Source organism: Manacus vitellinus, unplaced genomic scaffold, assembly GCF_001715985.3.
Source record: "Manacus vitellinus isolate BGI_N305 unplaced genomic scaffold, ASM171598v3 scaffold_5_pilon, whole genome shotgun sequence".
Taxonomy (NCBI): domain Eukaryota; kingdom Metazoa; phylum Chordata; class Aves; order Passeriformes; family Pipridae; genus Manacus; species Manacus vitellinus.
Window position 1 is genome coordinate 28,303,368 of NW_021940682.1, and position 16,134 is coordinate 28,319,501.

The 16,134-nt window shown below is 36.8% G+C and overlaps 1 protein-coding gene across 2 annotated transcripts in view; it reads right to left on the reverse strand.

Annotated features, from left to right (window-relative positions):
• SYT1 (synaptotagmin 1) overlaps positions 1 to 16,134 on the reverse strand; it is a 270,201-nt gene that overhangs the window by 216,330 nt on the left and 37,737 nt on the right. For both annotated transcript variants that reach the window (XM_008925494.3, XM_008925495.3), the window contains exon 2: positions 6,819 to 6,880. The gene's annotated coding sequence lies outside the window, so the exon portion shown is untranslated. The remainder of the gene's footprint in view (positions 1 to 6,818; positions 6,881 to 16,134) is intronic.

The following is a 16,134-nucleotide window of genomic DNA, read 5'->3' on the forward strand; positions in this document are numbered from 1 at the left end:
GAAGGAAACAAAAAATCATTGAAGTGCAAAGTCATACTCAGAGAGGATCCAAAACTGCCAAATAATGTCACTTAGCAATTGCCAGCTCCATACTGTGGAGTTATCTAAACCTGTATGTACATAATCACTTGTATCATATTAGTTATTTTTTGAGTTAACCTTCATGTACCATAAATGCAAAACAGTGGAGTTGATAAGAAAGTCTATCCTCTTAGTTCCCAATCAATGCATAAGTCACTACAAAAACAGTGACAGAACAGGTTGTCTCCAGTTCTGTACGTAAATGTGCGCTGGAAGTGATCCCTAACAGGGATTACTAAAATACATATCTGAAGCAAACCTGGTAGTCTTCAAAAGCAGATTGTACAAAAAGATTAAGAATTACAAAAAAAAGAACACCAATTTACTCCCCAAAAGCCTGCAACACTGCAGATGTCTACTAATTTGTTTGATTGTATTTAGACACAGGAGTACAACAGCAGATATCAACATCAGCAAAGCTGCATTATGATGATACTATAATTCTTCTTACTGAGAGATTTTAATCACAAATATTAAAGACAGTAACTAAAAAAAAAACAACAAAACAAATTATCAACATACCCATTCAAAAATATGCAGAGCCATAATAAAAACTGCAGTAGCAAAGAAAATGTGACATTAAAAGTTCCTTGATATGTGGATCATAGAAGTAGTTCATTCATTATAGTACCTTCTTGAGAGTTGCCCCAGTAACAGCATAAAACTGCTGCAATGTGTACACACAGTAATTCTTAATGACAAAAAATCAACCCTTTTTGAATGGAAACAATGTTACTCTGAAAGAGTCTGATTTAAAATACACCAAGTTGATATTCAATGTTATGTTTCAATATAGCAAATGACAGTACAGGAACACAGTACATGACACAAAAGAATAAGCACATTAACCATACTGACTGAAGCTGGTTTATGAAATTCCTGCAAGCAAATAACACTAATAAATATTTTGCTTTTAAAACCTCATGTGCAAAGGTGGTTAAAAGCTACTGCAGCAGCAGCTCATGCATTTGGCTCCTACACTTAAGAAAGGTGCTCATTTCTTTCACTGTTTTTTGTTGGGCAAATAAGAAGTTGGTAAATACACTTGTATTTAAGAATAAATTTATATAATAACATTGAAAAATGAAAAATATAACACATATTTCCAGTTCAAAATTTCCAAGTAATAGAGAAAATATTACCCAATAATTTATGGAAACCATTAAATGGCTCAAATGGTTAAATTCCTGAGAAAAAAATGATTACATGACTTCTGGAGTACCTGGAAGTACCTCATTTAAAAATGTGTCTAGAAAAACATGTGTTTACCAACTGAATAAAAAGCTTAGAAGCTGCAGCAGATAAATTAAATAGTAGAGAGTAATCAATCACAGTGCTAAAATGATAGATGACAACTAAACCGAAGCCCCGGGGAACTACCACCACTGAGCTACTTTGCAAAATCAGGTTGCATAACTAGCATACCTCAAAGCAGTACAGAATCTAAATCCATGTCAGAGATCTCACATTAAAAGCCACAAAGCTGTGTCTGTAATACAGGAATGATTAAAAAAAAAAAGACAAAATGAAGTTTTGAGGCACAGAGTTTTGTAAGCATATGAGCCACAGAGAATATCTCCTCTCAATAATCTTAACATGATAACCAAAACAGAGCCAGTATAAACAACCTTGATTTTTAATAAGGGTAAGAAGAGGACCCTGGAAACTACAGGCCTGTCAGTCTCACTTCAGTGCCTGGTAAAATTATGGACAAGATTATTCTGGGAAGTATTGGAAAACACCAGTAAGACAACGCTGTCATCTGTCACAGTCAGCATGGCTTCAGGAGAGGAAAGCCCTGCCTATCAAACCCGATTTTCTTTTATGATAAGGTAACCCACCTAAATTGATCAAGGGAAGCCAGCTGATGTAATCTTTTGGATTTCAGTATAGCTTTTGATACTGTCTCTCACAGGATCCTTCTGGTCAAAATGTCCAGCACACAGCTGGATAAACACATCACGCAGTGCCTCATGGGTCAAGTACAGAGGGTAATAGTGAATGGGGTAACATCAGACTGGTGATGTATCTGTCACTAGTGGGGTTCCACAGGGCTCCATCTCAGGCCCTGTGCTCTTCAACATCTTCATAAGTGACTTGGACACAGGACTGAAAGGGATACTAAACAAGTTTCCAGATGACACAAAACTGGGAGGAGCTGTTGGCTCCCTTCAAGGTAGGGAGGCCCTGCAGAGGGACCTCAGTAAATTAGAGGACTGGGCAATCACCAACCCTATGAAGTTCAACAAGGGACAGTGCTGGATTCTGCACCTGGGATGGAACAACCCTAGTTATGTGTATGACTATGGAATGAGATGCTGGAAAGCAGTGCCATGGAAAGGGACCTGGGGGTCCTGTCAATGACAAGTTGAATATGAGTCAGCAGTGCCCTGGCAGCCAGGAGAGCCAACTGTGTCCTGGGGGCATCAGGCAAAGCATCGTCAGTCAGTTGAGAGAGGGGATTGTCCTGCTCTGCTCTGCTCTGCACTGGTGTTGTCTCACCTTGAATATTGTGTGCAGTTTTGGGTACCACAATATAAGAAAGATATTCAGTTTTTAGAGAGTGTCTGAAGGAGGGCAACAAAGATGGGGAGGGGCCTTGAGAGGAAGCCATATGAGGAGTGGCTGAAGTCATTTAGTCTGTTCAGCCTGAAGGAGACTGAGGGGAGTCCTCATTGCAGCCTACAACTTCCTTGTGAGAGGAAGGTGGGGAGGCAGACACGGATCTCTTCACTCTCGTGACCAGTAACAGGACTCAAGGGAATGGCCTGGAGTTGTGTCAGGGAAGGTTTAGGTTGGATGTTAGAAAAAGGTTCTTCACCCAGAGCATGGCTGCATATTGGAACAGGCTCCCCAGGGCAGTGGTCACAGTACCAAGCCTGACAGAGTTCAAGAAGCATTTGAACAATACTCTCAGGCATCTGGTGTGACTCTTGGAGATGGTCCTGTGCAGGGCTAAGGGTTGGACTTGATGATCCTTGTGGGTCCCTTTCAACTCAGTATATTCTGTGAACCTTTACATTAGGACATGGTACTATATAATTTACCAGAAGTTCATACTTCTACTCTGGGAAAAAAAAAAAATAAAATTGAAACTAATTTGGGGGAAACCTCATTAAAGAATTAAGGTAGTGGGAACACTCCAATGAACAATTTTATTCAAGCCTGCAGTATATTGATATGAATTTTAATTTTCAATGACAAAACCTTGGAGGGAATGGCAAAAACAAAGAAAGAGGGCACTTCCATGCTGCATCTAGATTACTATATTGCAGGAAAGACTGAAATCATAATGTAAGGGAAGTTTATTGTATTAGTATAGAACACTGGGGAACAACAGGCTCATTTCTTTTTGAATGCTCATAAATTCAACTTTTACAAAGTTTTTGTAGAAAAAAAAAATTGACACTTCCAAAATCAGCAAATCCTTCATTTAGTGACTTTATCTCTGGTACATTACATACCTGTAGATATAATATGGTAAATGGCAAAATATAAAACATGGCAGCTTTTGAAACAGATATTAGAGCAAACAATGTAATACTGCATGCTCAGGAGCTAATGGTAAGTCTAATATAAATTTACTTATTCTACACAAAATGGGAGTCAAACTGCCCATACAATAACTTTCAGCAGGCCAAGTCTCCTCTCATCTGCTCACAGTAGAGCGTGGTTTTGGGCCATGCTTCTCCTGTATTAGCACTTTGCTTATGCAGTCTCCTAATTTATGTCACATTACCTGAACTTGCCTTTATTAAACAAGAATAATTAAAAACCTATTAATAACCAGTCACCAAAGATATCAATTATTTGATAAAGTTTGTGGCACATGAAATGTAGTTGCTGCTGACTATCTGAGGACAATGGACACCTTTTTGGGAACACGTTGCAATGTTTCTTCCCTGCTCCACAAAGGATAACTGCAATCTTTTGCAATATCAAAGACAAATGACAAAGGCCTTTGCATTTAAAACAAAGCTGAGAACAAATAAAACCCACAAATCATAGTATAAATTACGATTTTTATATTTTTAAAAATAGAAACAATATTTTATTTTTTCCCTATATGTGGAATCCATATTTTTTTCACCTCACATCATTGGATATTTTAAATTTTAGATTTTAATTCAGGTTGAGGGGGAAAAAGGTGTTTTAAAACAAATCCACAATGCCAATTTATCAATATCAGTGTCAGAAGAGTGACTGGTTGCTTAGTGTACGAATAGCATACAGTTCTCAAGAGTGTGATAAGAAGACTCAAAGGTAGCATACATGAATTTCCATACATGGCTGAATATATAGCCTGATCAAGCTGGTAAAAGTGCTCCTCACTGATGATGGATGAGAGGTAAGTGTAATTTTGTTTCTGTTTTATTATTCTAATTTCCCATGTATATTCCAAAGAGAGTGTTAAATAAATTACACATTACAAATGTTAAATAACTACTGTAGAGTTTCATTTTTTAAATTATATATTCATTGTTAGATTATTTGTAGTTTATAATTATAATACCATGACTGATAAAATTAACTGATAGATTCAATGAAAAGGTTCTGTCAACCTATTCTGCCAGTGGGAGAGAAAGAATTTGTATGTGAAGGAGCACCAATAATATTTGATTAATTTTTTCTCACTATACACAAATAAATCCATGCTATTCTGAAACAGCTGCCTTTGAATTCTGGCCACTTGACACAGGAATAAAAGAGGGAAGAAGATTTTCAAGTGTCTGCAGTAGTGAAATTTACTTTTCACAAGCAGGTCTATACATACATCAGTTGAATTATACACATTGCTTGGAGCTGCTAATTTTTATGCATGTAACATGCTGCCAAAACTTAAGATCCAGGGGGAGCAAAGCATAATTGATTAGGTTGAAGGTATCTCGTGTTAAATAACAACTCCCAAAGTTCTACCATATCTTTCCACATGTCAAATAAAAATTGCAAGAGCTGACCCATATTACACTATGTTGCAACCCTTTGCGAATTTCTCAGATATAGGTATATGGTATTATTCTGTGCATTATGACCTGATAATACCAATGACACTCTTAGTCTGCAGAGAATCTATTTGGTCCTACAAATAGCAAACTCAAAATCTACCCAAGATCAGAAACACTCTGCAATGCAGCTCTGCCAACAGGAAGAAGAGATAACCCTGTGTGGGAGATGTGAGCCGAAAATATGAAATTTGAGAAGACAGACTATGTGGCAAAAAAATGGAAAGATAAAGGGTGACAAAAGGTGTGATAGCATGTAGGGAACATAAACAATGGGAATCACAGGGGAAAGAAGAGAAAATGAAAGGGAAGTATGACTGATAGAAAAAGCAATGGAAAATTAAAAAGGACAGATAAGCAGGAGTTTTGAGAATTTTTTTAAAACTGTTTTTTTTTTAATGATTCTCTGGAACATAGGTACCATTTGCCATATACCCAGAAGATGCCTACTGCTAGCACAGTTTAGTACACTGTACAAATAACCATACAGATTTTCAAATATGTTGTCCTTGGCTTCAGTGAAATGTAACACATTTCCTTTCATGCTAAAACCCATCATCAAACTTGGTTGCCCAGAGAGGTAATGGGCATTTTTTTGCTATTGAGGTTTACACGCATTCTTTTCCAACAAAGAGTGTTATTTTTACGACTTGTCAAAAATTAGTCAAGATTTATTTCTATCTAAAACTACTCTGTTCCATATGCCAGTTTGGCTAAATGAACAGAGGTTTTGTACATGACAATAAAATTTGTTAAACTGTATTGCATGATATGCTGTCAAATGTATATTCTATAAGTAGAATAGTGCTAATGAACACATATTCTCTGCACGTTACTTACCATCCACAATCTTCTACCACAAAAAAGTCAGGTTCTATTGGCACCTAGCACAGAGGAACTGTTTTGTTGGAACCATTAACAGAAATGCCTGAACGCCTTAACACATATCCATCTGCTCTGGTTCTCAAAAGATACCTTTTAATACCCACCCATACATACACCTGTATAACCAGCTACATTTTCCAGGGCATATTACTTTGGATTGGCAATGAAAGCAATGTCTCCTCTCTACTTTGTCATGACTGGTACTTCACCAGCAGCCTAAGATTTTTTTCTAGGACAATGCTAATAATATCATCCAACACAAACAAGGTTCATTTTCTTGTCTCAGCAGGTAGTCTTAATTTCTTGATGTTTTAAAAAGCTGCAGTTGTCAAATGCCAGTGCACTGAGATTGGCTGTACTGTGAAAAGAGCAGCACAGCTATGACCAGGGCAGTTCAGAACAATTAGTCAGTGATTATGTGGTTACACAAACCCATAAAACTCTGTTGCTCCTGCACCGATCCAAACAGGATCAGACTACAGGGATACATCCATTCTTCTCCAAAATTTCAAGTGTGAGCAAATATTAGTGTAATGCTATTTTTAGCTTCGTACTATCTATCACAATGTCTATTACAATGCACTTTTACTGAGAAAAAAAAGGCAATAATCTCAGTATGGACAGAGATGACATATCCTGTGGATTATCTGGGCCTCTTACCTAAAATGATTACAGGAGTAATAAAAGTCCACTCCTGTGAAATGAAACCACATTGGATAAAATGAAGAAATGGTCACTGCACTAATTTCTTATACTTGTTAAAAGAACTGCGATAAGAAACAATGAAAAATTTTAAAAAAGGAAGTGCAAGTAGTGTTTAGCTTCGTAGTATGTAACTTGGTCACTTACTGTTCACAGTAGAGAATGTGTGCTTAAGTCTCTTCTCTTTGTTTATTCAGGGCTCCAAGCTTCTGTAAGAAAAACAAATACATGTATTTATCATCTATATAAAATTAATTACCTAGTTTCATTTGTGTCATAGAAGTTTGCCATTTTCATATTTAAGTTTGGCTTACTCTAAGATTTAAAGCCCTGGGCTTTTGTGAAAGCATCCAGCAGAGAAAATTCACATTGCTTCTTTTCCTTAAAGGACAGTTTCCAGTGTAAGGTACTACAACAGCAGCACGGAAGGGAAACCCACAGGTTAAGGGAACAAATCTCTCTTGAAACCTCAGACCAAATTCAACTGCAGGTGCTGAATTTCATCTGGGCAGCCGCAGCTCTCCCCAGTTCCAGGAAGGTGACAGGCTTTCACATCTCTGAGGTTGGCAATCCTCTGGTCAAAATTAAATTCTCATGCTGTATTAGATCTTGGCTGGATTACCCCATTACACTGAGGAGTTAAGGAAGAAAGAACATGTATGTCCAATGACAGCCATAGCCTCCCCCATGGCTTTTGGAGAAGAGTGGGACATGATGCAGAGGGGTGTCTGATGCCTCACTCCCACTGCTTCACACAGGCAATTAGCATAATAAGCACTGAACACAGAACACCAGCTGTTTCAGGCTTTCTTGGGCAGTTTACCAGCATCACAACAGAGGCAGTTTTAAGGCACGATTTGAAGGAACACAGCACACTGGCTTTGTAGATTCTTACTTTTAACAGTTTTCATGAATAAAGGCTGCATGAGAGAAGGGAGAAAATTGGGACTGATGGGCAATAAGGGTTGCAATAAGGGCATCACTGATGTGAAAGAGCAAGTAGGATCAAGCTGTGAAGGTATTAAGTGAGAAGATGACCAATTTTGGTGTAGTTAAACAAGGAAGCCAAATACATAGTTACCAAGATAGACAAACACATCTTTAATTTCACATCAATTTTGTCAGAGGAAAATGAAATTGCTGTTATCTAAAACTGTCAAACTATAGCACGCCAGTCCTTACTTTTGTCTTTAAAAAAGGCAAATCATGATTCCATCCACCATCTCACTCTAGCCAGGCTACCATCTTTCATGACTCAAATAATAAAGAATTCACACCATAACTGATTAAAAAACCTAATTTTACCTTCTTTTTTAGCAAAAAAAAAAAAAAATATTGCTTTCTGTGTAGTTCTGCCAATATCTATGACATCCCAGAAATCCCTCATCTGAATGTTAGCTTTCCGAAAAAACCTGTTAAGCCACAATTATAAGCTGTTTGGAGCTGAGGGCTATATAATCTGTGAGTTGGAAGGATACAATATTATATATTAACTTTTAAACTTCTTTGAGCCCTAGGGATTAGCTCTTCTAACAGCCCATTTTGTTACATCCTAGACATCAGTGAGGAGCTGAGCACTTGAATGACGCAAGGTTAGCTGGACGACAATTTGAAATCTTATTCCAAAGGGTTTAGAATAACTTCCATGGTGGTGTGAAACATAGCTTATTTCATTCCCACAGTTTGTAATTAATCTGTCAATAGCCTTAGCAGGCCTTACCTAGCTTGGTGTTCCATATTAGCTGTATAAAATGTCATGGTACAGGCCAAGACAGACCTAATCTGAACTACTGTACTCAAATATCTCTTGAATGGAATCAATCAAAACTTTTCCTCTTGTTGTCATGTCAAGTCTTCCCACACTGAGGGCTTTGGAATTCAGACACACTCAGAAAGAGGGTTCAGTAAAAAAACTCTAATCCCCACCTTCTCCTGGGGTTCAGAGCCAGGGTTTTAGTTCAGGTCCCTGTGTACAACTTGCATTTGAGCAGAGATAGCTGCAAGTGCCTCAGAGAAATTAACACCCAGAGTAACACCTCCTCTGTGGTACACTGTCTTAATCTTCCCCTGTTTCTCTAAGCTGTCTGTGTCAAGCTGTGCCATATTATTATTGAGCCTTTCAGAAGATTTGCTATTTCCTTCTGCTGCAAAGACAGAAAATGGAAATGAAGGATAAATGTTTACTTCAGCATTAATTGTAAATAACTGAATAAAAATACAGGTTATTGCTAAAGAAGCAAATTTAAGCAAAACCATGAGTAAGTGTGGTGCTTCATTAGGTACAAAAAGAGACAGCCCACATGCTCCTTTGAAGCTGACAGTCTGAGTTCCAAAGGATACGAAAAATGTAATGCAGATCTGGAATAAATAAACAAAACCCCATCAATAAAAATCAACGTTTATCAAGGCGTCTAAATAGCATCACTCCTTGCAAGGATTTGCAGAGTTGAAATATATAGAGAGAAATAAACTGGAAAGACTTGCATTTCTAGAGAAAGATTAAAAAAAATTACCAAAGAAATTCAAATGTGTTTCTATTGCTTACTATTAAACATATGCTATTTTTGATTAGATGTTTTGAAAGATTAATTCATTCACCCTTGGTTATGGATTCTTGTGAGTCTTCAGGGCAGGAGATCCCTGCAGTGACAATTATATTTCCAGAGCTAGAAATAGCATCTGTCATACCACCAGTGTCTTGCAAGGCTCCGTTTTCATTTCACAATATTTGCAATGGAAGATGTTTCCTAATGAAACCATTGGAAATATCAACAAAAACACATTTTGATATATGTGAATACATCTTGTAATATACTTTTAAAGCATAATCTATATTTAACAAATGGTATCTACAGAAGATACTTTAAGGTGTTTAATTTTAGAGTAAGTACTCATTTACTAATTTTTACTTCAGTTAGCATACAGATATGCAAAAGTAAACAAAAAAAGCCTATTTTTGTTAATTCTAAACTCTCTATTCCCAGCTACCTTTATGGTAATCAATTATAGAAACAGTCCCAATAAACCGGGGCAGAACTGGACCTCTAAAACAAAAGCAGTTCAGTCAGCAACACTGAATTTAAGACTATAAATGCATATCTGCTCACAAAATGAAACCCTACTCCACTGCAAGGAAAGGATTTTTTGCAGTTTTTCTCAGGAAACACTTGTTTAACTCGTAGAGAAAGAGAGTGGATTTACATTTATTACAGGTGACAAAGAACATTTTTAGCATCACAGAATCATGGTGAAAATAAGCTCCTTTTATTAGATGCTTCACTATTCATTGTGAACTGCGATACAAAAAATGAAAGGGAAGTTGCAGGGTAATTTAAAGATTTTTCAAGCTATCTTGGGCCATCTGCAGTTTCTTTATTCCATTACTATTTTTAAATCCATGAAGAACTATGTGAACATTTACAAACTTCATAAAGAAACACTTTTTGTGTATTTAGGATTATGGGCTAAACACTCATTAGTAGAACATATGGTTGTTATTTGAGTATTCTTCTCCCCTTTCAAACATTGAGGAATAATTTTGCAAACTGAAACTCTGGACTCTGGAGTAATAAAAAGCTGCTAATACATCATCATTATGGTTTAGTGACAGTTCTAGAGCACAACTGGACAACATTTTTGTTATGAAGGAATATGACGGAAATGAGGAGAGTTTTGGCTTTCACAGAGCTGAAATTTAGCCTAGGTTTGCTCAGTTTATTGACCATCTATCAAACCTAAGGACATCCACTTATTTGGTATATCTGGGAGGTTTTGAATAAACCGTTTTGAAATTCAGAGTGGCAAAATAAGAAAATATAAACTAAAGCTCAAACAAAAAGCAGCTGGTGTTTAGCATACTGAATTTAGCAGCACAGCCTAAAAATCCAAGCCCAGCAGTATTAGAAGTGAAAATGGGAATTTCAAATTTTATTCTCTGCTTTAGAACTATTTATAAGAGAAAAAAACAGATTAATTGAAAGTGGAAGTTATACAGCGTTATGAACAAACTGACATCCTGCAAAACATAGAACTGACAACTGGGAAAATGAGGCTAGCATTTGATTATGAAGTTTAAATTAGCTAATAACCAGTACAGAGTCTGAATAATTTCTAGTTGCATTATGTGCAACAAATTAAATGTATTTTGAAAAAAAATGGAGTTGTGGGTATTTATTAATCGTTTCACATATTGAAATAGAAATTGTTACACATTATGAACTTTATGGTCCTTAATCATATGTATATTCCAATATTTTATGGGCTTAATTTGCTCAGCATCAACTTTTACTGTGAGTAACATTGATTTTGTTGAAACCTCAAATAAGTCACAGAACAGATCTGAGGATTAGTTTAGAAGGGATTTAAAGCGCACACTGTGAATCTCTATACAACCATCACTTAAAACACCATCCGTTCAGGCCCAGATGGATTGCTATGGCAACAGAATCCCAAATACCAGGTTTGTAACTAAAAAAAATGTAAATTATTGATGAATTCAGAGTTCTCTCTATTGGACACCCTCCTATTCAAATACAAAGCCGTATGGTTAGAGTACAGAGAAAAGGTTGATATGCAATTTCCCCAGCCCAGTGAGCACTAATCCCAAAGGATTTCATTAAATCTTTTGGCTTAAATTTTTATTCTTGGAACAGCAGTCAGCAAGCAGGGATTACATTAAAACAGGCACTATTGAGGTCATTACTCACTGAATTCAGGTTTGTAATATAACAGAAACTAATTGTAAATACATCTTCACATACCAGAAACACCTCACAAAATATCACTATTCTACGTTACTGCATATTTGATGACAGCATTCTTCCTCTCACACCATCAGCCTGCCTCCTTGCCTGTATGAAATGATGGAGAATAGTAAAAAACAGTAAAAACAATAGACATATTATTTGATAAAGAGGTACACATCCCATGGTAGAGGTGACTGTGCATAAACAATTGAGTTGCAGAACAATGAATGAAAGGAGGTTCAGTAGTCTTTGCTATTTTGTAAATCAAAACCCAGAATAAAAACTTCTCTAGCAAGTAAGCAAACTAGAAAAAAAAAAGAGAAATACTTACTGACATTTTTATTGCCAATTTCATGAACGATCTGATAAAGGAGCAAATAGCGGTAGGAAAGCCAAGCACTTCTATGGACCTCTTTTCTGGAAAGCCTCTCAAACTTTACATGGGACATGATTAACACAGTAAATGTCACACAAACATAGACCCACCAGTTCTCACATTTTGGCTTGCAACAGTCCAGCTGGTTTTAAAACAAACTACAGCTTTAAAAAAAGATGTGTGCCTGCCATTAGGTGTCAGTGTTCAGAGAAGAGAGACGGCAAACTTCTGGCTGTAAGAACTTGTTAGATTCAATGTCCACTCAAAACTGGAAGGAAAAACCAGGACAGGGAGTAAGTTTGTGAAGATGGGTAAATATGGACGGATGCTTTTGCTAATAGAAAGGAAACAACTATTGGAACAGGACATGAAAGAGATAAACCAAGACATGGAGCCATTTTCTAAGACAAGGAAAAAGTATGGAGCAACAGATGAAAAGGAAGATAGTGGTTGTACCACACATTTCCTGGTTGGGACAGGAGAAATTCTCCCACTCTCATTCATATAGATTGAGCATTTATTCAGCACAGTATGTAAAGACAGAGCATCTATAGAGGGGAGCTGCCATTTGGATAGCTATTTAAGTTTACAGATATTAACTAGATGGCAAGCTTTTTTTAGGTCTTGACATGCAATATTTATATATTTCAGACTACAGTTTAGCAGAATACACATACAGAGTCACTGTGGTCAGTAGAGACAAAACTAGTAATTAGGCCCTGCCTTCTCTGCCCATTCAGTCTGTGTCTTGGCCATTCCTACCCTGTGACCCATGTATTTCAAAGCTGAACACAGTTTTCAGCTCTAGGGATTTCTCTGCCTAGCAAAGAACTCTGTTCATTGCAGAATTTGTCTCTGGGATACTTTTTACAACACTAGCAATGAAGCTGCTTTTTTGGCCTGTTTTCACTTATATTGAGTTACCTTCTACTGAATGTTCAAAGATGCTGCTCACCTACAGTTTCCTCAAAATTTCAGTTCTTAGCATGAAGGGTCTCAACTCCATGAAGGCTCTATGGTCCTTTTTCCATAGGAATCTGACTAGTTCTACATTTGATATACTGTGTTTCTGTTACACACAACTCATACACAGGCAAGGGCATCTACTAACCCTCAGTAAGTGCTACCTGCTCTTCAAATGTCCCTTCTCTCTCCCAGTTGCATGATGCTTCTCACATTTACAGATTCTGTTTCTCCTACTAGCACTGCCCAGAACATATCTTGCTTATTTTGCTGCCCTTTCTGGTTCTTTTTGATCCTGGTGGATTCAAATCTCCTGTTGCCCAGTAATAGCCTTTTCCAGCTTCTGCTTTATCCTCATGCTTGGCTTGATGTTAAAAGAGCCATCCACTCTAATATTTCCATCAACCACACTTAGGTCAGCATCACAACTTCATGATCAATAACTAATCATATGAATCAGCAGACACTAAAAGGTTCTCTTTTCAAGAAAGTAAACCTATTAATGGTGATGATATGGCCAGTCACAAATGGGTATCTGAATCATCTTGAGGTGTCATAAGAATCTTATGTTTTTATGACAACTCTTGGCAATATACAGAAATGCCAAAGGCTTATGAGAATTTGAGGCAGCAAGAGCATCCCCCCCCTCCAGTATCTATCCAAGACAATATGTGTTTCTTCCTCCACTTATCTCACAGTGAAACTACCGTAGTCCTGTTGTATAAATGGGCTGGCAGATGTACCAGAAATACAGATGTATACCAAATGTGGCACTGACTCCTAGGAAATCTTTGCATATGACAGACCATTCAAGTAGATAAGTTGGATGTGTTCACACTATGTAGGGACACTTCAACCACTTTGCTACATCTGCCATGTAGTAACTGTGGAACTGCTCTTCACCGTTCAAGCTTGCCATTCTTGCTTGTGACTGCTGGGTTTTTAGCCATTTTTTTTTGAAAACAACAGAATTTTCAAACTTTACATGAAGCTTACATTTTTCCATTTGTAAATATGAACATGTGAGACTACTACTAACATTTATTAGTAATAAAAAGCCCTAAAAACTTTATACATCAGAGTGAAACTTCATTTTTTTTAAGCAAAAGTTTTCAAAACTTCAGCTGAAACAATGAGCACTCCTGACACGGCATTTCATCAAATTTAATTCCAAATGTTTTCCGGTTTTCCTAGACAATAAGGTATAGAGCTACCATTATTTTCTGAGTCAATATAGAAAAAAAGAAATCCAGTTCTCCATGAGTTGCTTCATAACACTACTTAGACTAGACACCTTGTATCACATGAAATGATAAGAAAATAGTTCCTAACAAAATTGGCTTCAGATGTCATATTTAGGTTGCTTGTTACAGCTACAGACCAAGACTTATTTAGAAGCATAATGAAGGTTTTTAGTCAGTCTCCTAAATACTTCCTAGAAAGATAACAAAGATATTTACATTAGTAGATACACACTCAGTTGCATTTCAGTGTTTGGAGATTCAAAATCTAATTGTTTTTATCAAAGGATGAAAGAACCTGCTGCAATATCCACTGCAGGAAGTGATTATATGTTACATAACGCTGCTGATATTTTTGTTCTGGAAGTCTGGTGTGAGGGGTTTTATTTATTTGTTTGTTTGTTTGTTTATCAATTCTGCTTTACAAAAACGTACTAATGTAGGAAAGCAGTTCACCCATAAAACCTGATAGTGAGTATCGGCACCTCAGCAGACTAAGTAGTGTAATCTATGGGTGAATTGTTCCAATAACCTTTCTACATTACCCTAGAGAGATCTACAGTGGCAAAAACTTTAATATTTGGTGGCCATTTAAATGCATTCCTTCAGAGTAAGAGAAAATTCTAAGCAGACTTATTCAAGTAACTGCCTACCCCCTCCTTTACTAATCCAAGAAATAACGGCCTGCATGCTGCCCAGATTTCTGGTAAGTAGCAAAACAAATCATATAAAAACAGGCACATCCCTTTCCGAAGCTGGTACCCATGATCTCTCACATTCATTTCAACATTTCTTGCTCTGCACCCACCATGCAACCCACTTTGTTCTACAGCAGCTGCTGTCTACTCCCTTTCACCTTTCTGTAAGTATATGGGGGCTTCATGCCCCAAGACTACTATTTCAAACCTTCATGTGCAATTTCACTACTCTCATTGTCACAGCTGACATTTCTTTTTTGTTGAACAACACTTAAATAAGAGAATGAAAAAACATCAACTGAAATGAAGATTTATTTTATGCAAGAATAAATGATATTTTGTACCTTTTGCAGTCAGCAGAAGCAAAGTGTTATACCATCATTGTTGGAAATACTTTACAACCTTATGGTTAGACAATTAGGATGACAAAATAATGAGCAATTAGTTAAAAATAAAAAAATGTTTTCAACCTTCAAATTATTTATGTTAAAAAATTAACTGTGGTATTTCTGTCCTTGATACATTTATCACAAGAATGGATTACTATTATGAGCCTGTTGTACAAACATCACAAAGTCTGTTGGAAAAAAACAAATTCTTCTTGTACCATGTTCTCTGTCTTCCTCAGCATTTAAGAATATTAGCCTTCTTTACAGTTAGTTAAAAAAAAAATTAAGCAATTGTTAAAAATTAAATTTTGATAAGTTACAATCCTATAGTACAACAACGGGATTTGTGGAGATGTCACTGAAATTAGAGACCTGAACAGATCAGTTTGCAAAACTGTCTGTTATATTCACATTTGTCACAGTCTACTCCTGACACTGTCAAATGTATTTCTTATTTAGTACTGTCCAGAACATTATGTTTTCAGTGACTGTCATTGTAGCAGACAGAGGTGTCTCCTGGAAAAGGCAGTATATAGCACCACTACAGAACCCAAAAGACACATGCTGATAAGTATCACTGCTCCTCAAAGACAAGTTGAGCAGTCAGTAGATCTTTCTGGTTCTTCTGCATTTTAACTTTTGCCTACACACAGAGGCCAACTAATTAATAAACTAAACCACACAAAAAAATAGTTGACAGATGTGCTGTATGGGTATAAAACGTGAATGCCAAGAGCAATGCAAACTGGAGTTTATTGTCAGGCTACAACTTGATGAAGAAACATATAACCCAAATGACAAGAGTGAACCTTGAGTGACATATCTCAAGAACCTGTGAGAAGTACTAGGTGGGTATGTAAGCGGCCACAGTTGCAAATGCCACCTTGATTCCCAGAAGCTGCAAAGCCAACTCAGCAGTAACTGCCCAGTTCAGTAAGAATGTCTCATACCCCTGAAATAAATGGTTGTCAGCCTGCTGGGATAGAATTTAGTAATCAGAGCTCTTATACAAGTGCAGGTGATGTTTCAGTGTAGTGTGTCTAAGTCATGC